Source organism: Colias philodice, chromosome 20 (assembly GCF_061535455.1).
Source record: "Colias philodice isolate Cphi_HAF_F1 chromosome 20, ilColPhil1 Martin Lab GWU primary, whole genome shotgun sequence".
NCBI classification, from domain to species: Eukaryota; Metazoa; Arthropoda; class Insecta; order Lepidoptera; family Pieridae; genus Colias; species Colias philodice.
In genome coordinates this window covers 3,734,496-3,746,715 of record NC_143105.1, presented here as the reverse complement: position 1 = coordinate 3,746,715, position 12,220 = coordinate 3,734,496, and the positions used below count along the sequence as shown (strand labels likewise).

Below are 12,220 nucleotides of genomic sequence, written 5' to 3'. Positions count from 1 at the left end.
AATAGTTGCGGAGACAAAAAAGTTGCGGAGACAAAGTTGCTCGTGCGCGCACTGTCTAAGAATTTTATAAAATTACATAATTGCATGAATAACATGTATGTACATAATAAGTTTTATAAAATGTCTGAATAAGATTATAGGTGTACTTGACGAAGGTCGTTTACCCGAGGTCGCTTTTAATGGTTTTAAATATGCTGATACATTCATTAATATATTTGTATATTTAATGAGGAGAATTAATATAATTAGTAAATACTAAAGGAAACAAGAATATAATTGTGGAATTTAAAAGGGTGTGAAATCGTTGACAGTAAAAATTACTTTATAGTGGTTGTCACATACTTTCAAAATGATTACTTTTCTATTGTTATAAATTACTGTTAGATGTTGATATAATTTATACTTTTTCTCACATATTATCTACATTTACATTGTTATTATTGTTATGGTTAAATGTATGGACGGTAAATTATTCGATAAAGAAATCGTTACATGATTTTTCCTCTATAAAAAGTGTATAAACTAATGTTATTGATTCAAGCCTATATATCACCCGCTGCTTGTAATTAACAAACTTTTCATCTGAAAAAATGAAGATTCACTTTACCGAAGTCAACCCTAGAATCGAAGGGCCTATAAAGATTACCACCACCGTAACTAATGTATAAACTATAATGACCGCGTTTACCGCTTTTTTATATGGAACCGTGAACTGACAACATTCCGTCTACAGGTTTATAGTAGAGAAAAAGTAATTTGTGGAGAAAATATACTGGAATGCAACTAGCCTTCGACGCCTAGATAGAGGAGCGATGCTCTCCTGTGAGTTTATAAATGTTTGATTTTATGTTGGTCCTTTTATTAAAATAATAATCTTCAAAATATAGTTTTGTTATGATAGTGTAAATAAGGAAGCTTAGTTGTTCACGTAAGCGTTACCTTAACTTAATTTTATCATCCTCGTACCTCTATAACTTTATTTTTAACCGACTTTTAAAAAAAGAGGAGGTTCTCAATTCGGCCTGTATAATTTTCAAGGTATGGTACTATAAATTATTTAAATAGTAAAAGTTAAATGTACTGAAGTGACCTTATCATTATTAAAATATGTGAATTAAGCAATCACTATGCAATTTAATACTACATAATTACGAAATGGTTTCGTATTACAAGTATCGTCCATAGTTCACCTTAAATATTAGGATAGACAAATTATATCATAGATTATGTTATTATATCTAATCTTATCCCCAAATTACATTCCATAAGGTGATGTGTAAAAAATTAAATGAAAAACTATCTTGCTACTAAATTTTTTGCACATTAGATATTTTATAGCTCATAGATTTCATAAAGTTATAAATGTTGATGCGCTGATATAAAACCAGTCGCAGACAGACATTATACAGAAAACGTAGCTCGTTTGTATTCTTAAGACCTGGACTGCTTAATTAAATAGGACGGTCAGGTTCTACAAGTACAAGTTCATTGGACGACTGGAAAGTATACTCGTTTCATATGAATACGATACTTTTTATCGAAATAAAAACGTGAGAAACCGGTATGTTTCCAGTACAGATTTGTAACGGATTTTATAGTGAAATTGGTTGCAATATTGTACTTTTATTGAGCGGTGAAATGCTTTAGGTGCCAATAAACGTTGGAGCCTGTTGTCAGGTGATGGTCTTTCATCTCTAAGTGGAATATTTTGCTATGTAAAATGGACCCAACGAAGAGTTTGATTCCCTGCAAAATAAGCACTTGTTATTTCTGTGTGATAAAGTACGAAATTATTTTTTTCAGTGATAAATGTAACTCAATTTCCTTATTAACATGGATGAATCACGTATTCTTCTTTGCGTCAATATTCTAAATGCCATTGGCATGATTGTTAACAAATTATTGTGTTATCTTTGTTGAATAAATGGAATTAAACTTCTCTTACATCAAGTGTGAGAAATGTTAGTGAACTTAGCAGATCATTTTTAGCAGATCAAAAAAAAAATGTGAGTTCTTATCGCGTGCAGTTGAGTTCTACAGTTCCTGATACTTTTTAGAAATAGTTCTGGCGTTTTTACCTTAAAAAACGACATTTGAAAAAATGATCTGCCAACTTCCCGTAGCAGATCATTTTTAGCAGATCAAAAAAAATGGGAGTTCTTATCGCGTGCAGTTGAGTTCTACAGTTCCTGATACTTTTTAGAAATAGTTATGGCGTTTTTACCTTAAAAAACGACATTTGAAAAAATGATCTGCCAACTTCCCGTAGTAGATAATTTTTAGCAGATCAAAAAAAATGTGAGTTCTTATCGCGTGCAGATGAGTTCTACAGTTCCTGATACTTTTTAGAAATAGTTCTGGCGTTTTTACCTTAAAAAACGACATTTGAAAAAATGATCTGCCAACTTCCCGTAGCAGATCATTTTTAGCAGATCAAAAAAAATGTGAGTTCTACGCGATAAGAACTCACATTTTTTTTTGCTCTGCTAAAAATGATCTGCTAAGTTCACTAACATGTGTGAGAAATAATTTTCAATGTTTATATATTCTAGCAGGTACGTTCTATCAGTTTCTTCGATAATTTCTACTGAACTATCCATAGGCAAGTACGTGAGGTAACTGTTCCTTCTCAAAACAAGTCTTTCCGTAAACACAGACAAAAGCACATACACTTTTACTACAATTATAACTTCCGATGCAGACAATGCGGCGTTCGCGTGTACCAGATATTATACCGTCTATTTGCATATTATCACGAACGTCGTATGTGAATAATTATATTTTAATCGCTCGATTTCATCACTGCAGCCATCGTGTTTTGATAATGGTATACGCATGCGAACCGATTATCTTTTCTAATTTACGGGAAAGTAAGAGTCGAAAAGATATCTTCAATTCGATATTGGTGGAATAGATTTCACCTTTTCGTGTTATTTTGGTTTTAATTATAAAAAGATTTAGATTTTTAACGAAATATTGATAATTTTATGCATTTGGGGTAGATATTGTTGCTGAAATATGCTTCTTATTAAGGCATGGTCACGAGTTCTGATCATGATCTAAATTAATTTTTGTTTACGAAATACGTATTGAATTAGCATAGATTTAATGCTTACGCAAACATCTCCATCAAGCAATGAATCTATAGAAATTTTAAACGCTTTAATACTACAGTTCGTGAAAAATAAATACATATTTATAAACAAGACTCGCTGAAACAAATGTAAATTCCTATAAATGGACTCTTATAAACTAACCGGGTGTAATCCGGGAAATAGCTTTCACAAACAAGCGTTTACTGAAATAACTCGCTTTAGTATTCAAACGATACAAGTGAGGTAAAGTCACTACATAGTATAAAACAAAGTCGCTTTCCCTGTCCCTATGGCCCTATGTCCCTTTGTACGCTTAAATCTTTGAAACTACGCAACGGATTTTGATGCGGTTTTTTTTAATGGATAGAATGATTCAAGAGGAAGGTTTATATGTATAATAGCATCCATTAAATAGTGGAGAAGTACTGTTATTTTTGAGGTTTCTAATGTGATGTCGTAAAAAATTACATTTTTTCCGCTTACATTGCAAACGCAGGCTGAACCATACGAGTTTTATCAAAATAATATACTAAGTATTATACACATTGAAAAGGTCTACAGAAAAGTCCGCGATGGTATAATATGTCTATCTCTTATGGATAACCCACAATAACTTTTTTTTGTCATTTACTTTTTACGACAAATAATGGCTAATTTTCGATGCGATTTTAACCAATACTATTTATTTTTAACCAAATAACCAATTATATAATTAATATATTTTTAACCAATTATATTTTTTTTCATTGTTTAAGATACTTAGTAGTTAATTCATTAATTGTATACTTTTAAACTTACTTTACGCATGCTGTGTTTACCTATAAGTGTTTTTTTTACATTGATCATATAAAATTGTATTTTAACTTTGATGTTTTATCTGTGATGTAAAGAAACGTTGGTAAATCAAATAAATAAATAAAATAAAATAATACAGCATTAATCCTTAACCAATTAAATACCTCGAATACATTGTTCATTTAATATAGATCTATATGGCCCTTTACACCGTATGATTTAAGTGAATATATTCGTAGATATTACAGATTTAAAAATTGCGGGACGTAGCGTTTGCGGCGCCGGCGCGGGCGGTACCGGCCAGCCGCCCGGCTATCTATTTTATACCCGTGCGAAGCCGGAGCGGGCCGCTATATTTTTATATACAACGTTCACAGTTTTTCTGTAGTGTATTTAGTATCAGCATTGCACCCGTGCGAAGCCGGGGCGGGTCGCTAGTTTTATATAAAACTATTTTCAACTGAACTTCAAGAAAACGACACACAGGTTCTTAATAAGAACCTAGGATAAGAATATTGTTACTAACAAGTGGACCAAGGATGTTCAATAAATAAATGAATTATTATTATTATTTTTCTCTTCTTTTCTTTTATTTCTCCCTTTTCAGGGGTTTGTTTGCTAGGGGCGCGGGCTATTTAGCCAAGAGACCCTAGGTAACTTACGGTTTGATTTAAATATCGGTTACAGTAGTTTCGCTGTCACTAAGAAATTTTCGCACAATACGACAGGTATTTAATATAGCTGCCTTTTGCATAGTAATGTATGTATTTTTTGGTAGATCTAGAAGTTTCAGGCTACGATGTAAATTAGTTGGGATAACTCCAGTACATGACAGAACTATTGGAATAATGTAAACAGTCCTAAGGTTCCAAATTCGGAGGATTTCTTCTTTTAGTTCGGTGTATTTGTGGAGCTTTTCGCTAATTGATTTTTGTATGTTGTGTGTGTTGGGTACAGTGACGTCAATGAGATAAGCAGTTTTTGTGATTTTATTTACGAGGGTTATATCTGGTCTATTAAAATGAATAGTTTTATCGGTAAGAATAGCGCGGTCGAAATAGATTTTAGATGTTGGGCTATCTAATACGGGTTTTGGTTTATAATTGTAATATGGTATGAGCTTTTCTTTATTGAAATTATATTTTACAGCTAACTTTTGATGAAGATAATGAACTACCTGGTTGTGTCGATGTGTGTAATCATTTTGTGCTAAACTAGAGCATGCTCCCGTAATGTGCTGTATGGTTTCGGGCTGTCTCTGGCATTTGAGGCATCTATCTGTTGGTATATTTTCTTTAAGTATGTATTTTTTGTAGTTTCTGGTATTGATGACTTGGTCTTGTATTGCTATTGCAAAGCCTTCGGTTTCAGGGAACAAGTAGCCTTTTTTCAACCATTCGTTGGACGCTTGTATATCTATGAAGGATTTTTCTAGTTCTTTTAGGTGTCTTCCATGTAATTCTTTTTGTCTCCATGTATCTATTTTCTGTTTTTCTTGTTCTTGTCTAGTTTTAAAATGAATTTCTTTATGTTTTAGGTTAAGCGGAGTAAAGTTGTTGTCTTCTTCAATTGTAGCTGCATGTAATTTGCTTGTTTCAGCTTTTTTATAAAAGAAATTCCGAATGTTTTCTATTTGACTTTGCCATAGTCTATTTAGATCAATTAATCCACGTCCCCCTTTTTCTCTATTAACCGTTAATCTTTGTATGGCAGACTTTGGGTGATGGTAATTATACTTTGATAGGATAGCCCTGGTTTTTATTTCAAGACGTCGAATATCGGTTTTAGACCATTTAATAAGTCCAAATGAATAAGTTAAAACTGGGACTGCATATGTATTAATAGATTTAATAAGATTTTTAGAATTTAGTTTCCTTTTGCATAGAACAGTTACTCTCTTGACGTATTCCCTGCTGAAATCTTTCTTAAGTTGTGTATGATGTATCGTATTTGCCTGTAAAATTCCCAAATATTTATATAAATCATTATCCCCCATGGCAGTTATAATTGTATCTGAATTTAATATTATATCCTCTTTATTGCTTATTTTACCCTTCTTTATATGTATTGCCTTACACTTATCAATGCCAAATGACATATTTATATCAGAGCTAAATTCAGTAGTAATTTCAAGTAAGGTTTTAATTTCTTTTTCAGATTTTCCAAATAATTTAATATCATCCATGTACATCAAGTGAGTAACTGCAGTATCATTTGTAAGTTGATATCCTATTCCTTTTCTAGAGAGAAGGTTTGATAATGGGTTCAATGCCATACAGTACCCCAGGGGGCTGAGTGAGTCTCCTTGAAATATACCATTTTTAATTTGAATTTGTTCAGTAGTTATATGAGTGGTTTTTGTTTTTAACCTAAGAGATGTTTTCCAGTTGACCATGCAGTTTTGTAAAAATGTTATTATAGATGAATTTACTTTATAAATTTGAAGGATATGTATTAACCATGAATGAGGTACACTATCAAATGCTTTTTTATAATCTATGTAGGTAATATTCAGATTTCTATTATGATTACTAGCGTGCTTAAGAATTGTGGAGTCTATCACTAATTGCTCTTTGCATCCTCTGTGATTCCGTCTGCATCCCTTCTGTTCTTCTGCTATTATATTATGAGATTCTAAGTGTGTTACTAGTTTATTTGTGATACAAGATGTAATTAATTTGTAAATGGTCGGTAAACAGGTAATTGGTCTGTATTGTGATGGATCTGCAGTTTGTTTGCTTTTGGGTATCATGTAGGTAATTCCAGTAGTTATAAATTCAGGCAGAGTTGTTGTATTTTTAATTAAATCTGTTATTATTTTTGCTAAAATTGTATGGAGAGATGTTAACTTTTTGTACCAAAAGTTATGTATACAATCAATACCTGCAGCTTTCCAGTTTTTCATATTCTGGGTTATTATTTGAATGTCTTGAGTCGTTATTTCTGAAAAATCCATTTCTTCTACTTCACTCCACCGTTCCGTTTCTTCTTTAATCCATTCGGCGCTTTCGTTAAAATTCTTGCTAATTCCCCAAATATCATTCCAGTAGTTTCTGAGCTCATTTTCAGGTGGAGCAAGATCACTACCATTATCTTCATTCGCACTGTGCAAAGTTCGGTAAAATATTTTCTCGTTTGTGTTAAATAGTCGGTTGTCTTGTTTTCGCATTAATGATTTTTTATATCTACTTAGTCTATGTGCTTTTAGAGATAGTTTTTGCTTTAGGGTATCTAAATATTCATCCGGGGTTACATTATTTCTTTCATGTGTGGAGTGTACTTTAGCGTTTTCGAAAATTTTATTGACTTTATTTGTTAGGTTCGGGCTTCTGTCCCCTCTAATATACCTTGTTAACCTCCCTATGTCAGCTCTCAACTGTTGTATATCTAGTTCCAATCTATTTTGCCAAGCCGGTTTTTTCTTAACAGGATTTCTGAGTTGTACATCGGACATATCCATATTAATTTTGTATCCCAATTCTCTGCTGATAATTAATGCGGTGCAGTAGATAATTGTGTGTATGTGACTTAAATCAGAATCTAGGTTATAAAATTTACTGAGAATATAGTGGTTAAAAATATAAATCAATTCGAATAGTTTTTTATTTGCTTTAAGGCGTGGAAGTTTTGGGCGGGTAGTTGGATCTGTATCATAATAAAATGCATACATAATTTCCATTTCTCTTATCAATTTTAATACATAAATGTCATTTTGTGCCAAATCATCAATCATCTAAGTTGTCTTCTGAATGTTTTGGTTCCTGGGGTGAGAGTGTGCATGAATGGTTAATGTTCGTATGTGTTGGTGTGAGAGAACTCGTGGAAATTAAAGGATTGGTATTATAATTATCTGTATATTCTTCCTGTGTTGTTTCATTTGACAATTCCGTTGGTTGGCGATTAAGGTCCTGAGTTTCTATTGTATTTTTAATAGCCTCTCTTTCAGTTACAGATATTCTATTACCATTGAGTATTACTCTAATTTGATCCGATAAACGCTGTTCGTTTAAGAAATTTAATTCTGGGAATGACTCAATAAATTTGGAATATAATAGTGGTCTATATCCTGACTTGTTAGTTTCATTCATTGTGACTATATAGTAGCATCTAAGTAGCTCTTTATTAATTTCATCAGTCCATTGTAGTCTTTGACGTTGTTTGCCTGCTTTTGTTACTAACGGTCTTATATTGTTTAGAACATTTCTAGATGTAGTATTGGTTGCAGTAGTTTTATTTGAATTTTGATTTGATTGATTTTGAGTCAAGCATGATGTTGGTATTTCCGCGTTGTTCTGAGTCCGAATTCCTTTAGATTTTAAAACTTCCTGTTTAATTTGTTCTAAAACGTCAAGTGGTAGCATTTTGTTGTTAATAATGGCTCGTTTTTGGTCTCCAATTCTTTGTTTTGTAACTATAATGTGAGGGAATTTATCAGTGAATGCTTTATATAACGGGTCAAGATATTGTTTTGTGTTTTGTTCTAAGTTTGTTATTTGTAGATATGTACGCCAAATGAACATATTCATTTCTTTAGTCCAGTATATCCGCGTACGTTTATTGCTGGTTGCAGTGGGAGCAGGATTAGTGGCTACTGCCTCCTGCTCAACATCTGCCAGCGTCGGGGGGATAGTTGTATGAGTCGATGATGTAGATGAGTTTATACTGATAGAAGATGAACTGGGTGAATGTATGAGGTCATTGGTGGAAGATGAACGTGATAAATAAGATGGTTCACTTGTCGTTTGACTGACATGACTATAGCTTACAACAGTTTGTGACTGGGTAAGCTGCGATTCGTTGCCCTCCCCCAGAGTACGAAGGGCTCTGCCTGAGCCAGATGGCTCAGGGCGGGATTCTCCTCCACTATTAGCTTCGGTACCCGCCTGGGGTAGTATACGTGTACTTCTTAAACGCATCGCATAACCCTACTTTACTAGCGCTCCGTTGGTCATTGGTTAGTGTGTAGCTTAAGAAAGCTGCCAATGTCCGCCCCTCACGTGGTAACAGGTGTTCGTAGCGGACGTGGAGTTAGATTTGTGAGGGGCTTATTATTATTATTATTAATTAGTGTAAATTATTGAAATTTAAGCTTTGTAACAGATGGTAAAAATCCAACAATCCTCTTCAAAGTGTTATTGGATGGATAAGTATTTGAATAACGATAAATATTTCATTAATTAATCACGACTGTACACTACTGAGTACTACCTACAAAGTTACATAAATATTTTTTTGCATAATTCTTGTTTGTACAACCTGATCTTTTCATCCTTGTTTTCTCGTCAAGGAATAGAGAACACTATTCTGCTCTTCGATATATTATGGCTACGACGTCTCTAAATAGAAAACATGTCGAAGGAGAAATCATAGCATGTTATATTGTCAATAATTTAACAGAAGTAATGGTGGAAGTTTTGCGTACAAATGATGTTCATTTGGTGTAGTAAAGTGTGAATGTTATGGTTTCTTGACACTAGTTATATTTTAGAATATAAAATATATTCATTGTATTGAGGATACGCCATTTACGACTTATTTATAATACGATACGATTTATTTATAAACTTTTACGGTCTTTATTTATGATAAAAAACGATAAATAGGTAATTACTTCGTTGTTATAATAACCTACTTGTAATGCAAATATATTAAATAATATAAAAATACATAAAAAAAAAACACTAAAGCAACGTGTGCTTATAAAATGTGCGTACAATATATTTTATCGAAGCGTGGAAAAAATAAGCTCAGGTATTATGTGGTCAGTGACACATTTAACTTGGCAAATAGTGTATTAAATTCTAAATAATATTGTGCTCTATGAAAATGTATATGTACTCATCGTTAATTATTTGCTCAGTTTATCGCGCTGATAAAGTGTAGCGTAACCTGAAATTATTACAGCTACAAATTGAGCAATGCGTAATTTGCATCACAATGACGTTCGCTCTTCTTGTATAATATACATTTGCAATTTTTCTCTAATATAAAACAGTTATTTTCGATAATGACGGCCTATAGGGATTAGGGCTGCCGGTGTTTTGAAGTCTACTCGTAGTCTTTTATATCATAACCTTTTTAATTGAATCAGGTACATATCCTATTCTACTCATATTATAAATGGGAAAGTTTGTGTGGATGGATGTTTGATAGTCATTCAGGATGATCGGATCTGTATGAAATTGAGCACTCACCTAAGTACTAAACGAGAGAGTTAATAAACAAGTAATAACAATTTATTCTAAAACTTACAGATTGATTTGTGTGCCAAATTTCATCTTTTCAGTTTTGCTTTAAAGAGTACGCTTACTCATTTTTGACTCAGTTGTAGGTTTTTCTGATCCATCCCTAGTTTATCAATAGATTTCGTATCCTAGCAATCGGCAGCCCTACGTCTAGCTTTACACTTAGGCGTCATTGTGTTTTGCACAGAAGAAAATAAAGGCTTCGAGTTCAGGTCACCTAGTCTAATTCGGCGGCTGGACTGCTGGATGGTCGCCAAACGTTGTTCTATTGTAAAGTTGCTTGGCTGATGTCATTGACCCCGCGATATGTGTGTCGGCTCGTGACGCATACGGGAGTCTAATTACTTATAATGCGAGCGTATTATATATGCGCGTGCGTTTTTGTTCCATCGATCGCTTGACATGTCGTTGTGTATGCTCCAATGAGTTGGTTTGAAGGGAACCGGGATTCCGATTTGTTGTGATAACAATGTACGCAATTTGCATGTGTTTGCGTTGGCTTGAATGAGGCGATGTTTCTTGGTTTTTCTTTACGGTGTTTTGAATAACCAGCAAACATCGACAAAATGTTGAAAATTTTATAGACAAGTAGGAACGGTATATACGACACGCTAACAACCTTCGAAGAAGTTAATATTTTACATATTTATGATTAATGTGCAACAACAGCTTGAAATTTTGAAATTAATGAAACTGAAACTTTTTATAAAAAAATAGGTACTTTTTATTATTTATTTTATTGCTATTTTCCATTCAATATTATTTACATATAGTATATTATGTACGTGAAGTGCATTTAAACCTTCATACATGTTGTTTTTATCAAGTACCACCGACATCCGAATGCATATCCTGTGTACACCTCGTAATTATGCGCAGGCGCAGATTTGCATTCGCGAAGTAACCATGATTAATCTTATCTTGTTTGTTGGCTATTTGTAAATACAAGTATGTACTTGTAGTCTGTAATAGGCGATATATGCAAATACATTTTATTCTTAATAAGTGCAGAATTCCGTTAAATGTCAAGTCTTATTAAAACCATAGAAATCTAAATAACAAGACACTAGAAGTCGTAAGCGTGCGTGACCTTGTCGCCACTCAGGTGATTTGCACATCACCAGTGCATTCGTCACTGTTCAGTTGCTCTGGAGACGTATGAGTGTATACATGGTGTGTTTCAGCAATTCCCATTGCGGAAATTCTTCCACAAGTTGTAATTATACTTATAAAGGAATAATATTTCATCGGAAAATATATTTTTTTAGAAATAATGCCGTTTTTCCTTAAAATTATAGAATATTTACAAGTATTACGAGTGTCACCATAGTAATCGAAATAACAATGAATGACACAGTCGACCATTCTTATTATCACGTTTGTTCGTATTGGAGCAAAAAGTCTCATATACTTAGGGATGTTATTCTAAAATAAACCGTAAATTCGTGCGTTAGGATACATATTCAAAAGCTTAATTTAATAGATAAGTTAGTTTTCACTAAAATCAAGCTGTCCAATAAAAGCCATAGTTTACTTGTGTGTACTGTTTAGCTTTCGGTTTGAATGTGTTGATTTTGGCGACAGCGGTTTTCATACGAATTATGACATTACAGCACTTCTATGTGTCTTGTTATTTAGATTTCTATGATTAAAACCATTTTAAGAAAATAAATGTCCTTAGCCTTCCTTAAAAAGCCTTTATCCCATTTTATATTATAAACGTTTGTTTTTAAAGATAAATTCAAATCAGCTAGATTGTAAAAGATGAAATATACCTAATAGCCGAATAACAATGCGTAAAAAGATTATCATATCTTAATCGTATTTTAATATCACATACGTTTATCTGAAGTTATTTTAGTATTATGTAATGTATTAAAAATAAATATTGTGTCGCCACTTTTATAAGTTCCATTCCAGTTTAGATTATGAGGTAACGGATTTTAAACCAACAAAAGCGTTCGTTGATTTAATTCAGTCATATAACAGACTTTACTATAGTAAATCGAGTCCAGGTACGCTTGCTTGTAAATTGTACTAATGCGCTTAGTAGTTAGTTATAGCAACACAATAAAATCGGTCAAT

General features: G+C 32.8%; 2 protein-coding genes and 1 long non-coding RNA gene across 4 annotated transcripts in view; 1 reads left to right on the top strand and 2 right to left on the bottom strand.

Annotated features, from left to right (window-relative positions):
- The window catches only part of LOC149479341 (uncharacterized), a 381,306-nt gene that overhangs the window by 8,798 nt on the left and 360,288 nt on the right, over positions 1-12,220 (bottom strand). The gene's annotated exons all lie outside the window — the stretch shown is intronic.
- Positions 1-12,220, bottom strand: part of Atu (Another transcription unit) — a 463,287-nt gene that overhangs the window by 228,284 nt on the left and 222,783 nt on the right. The gene's annotated exons all lie outside the window — the stretch shown is intronic.
- Kat60 (katanin p60) overlaps positions 1-12,220 on the top strand; it is a 39,942-nt gene that overhangs the window by 4,911 nt on the left and 22,811 nt on the right. The gene's annotated exons all lie outside the window — the stretch shown is intronic.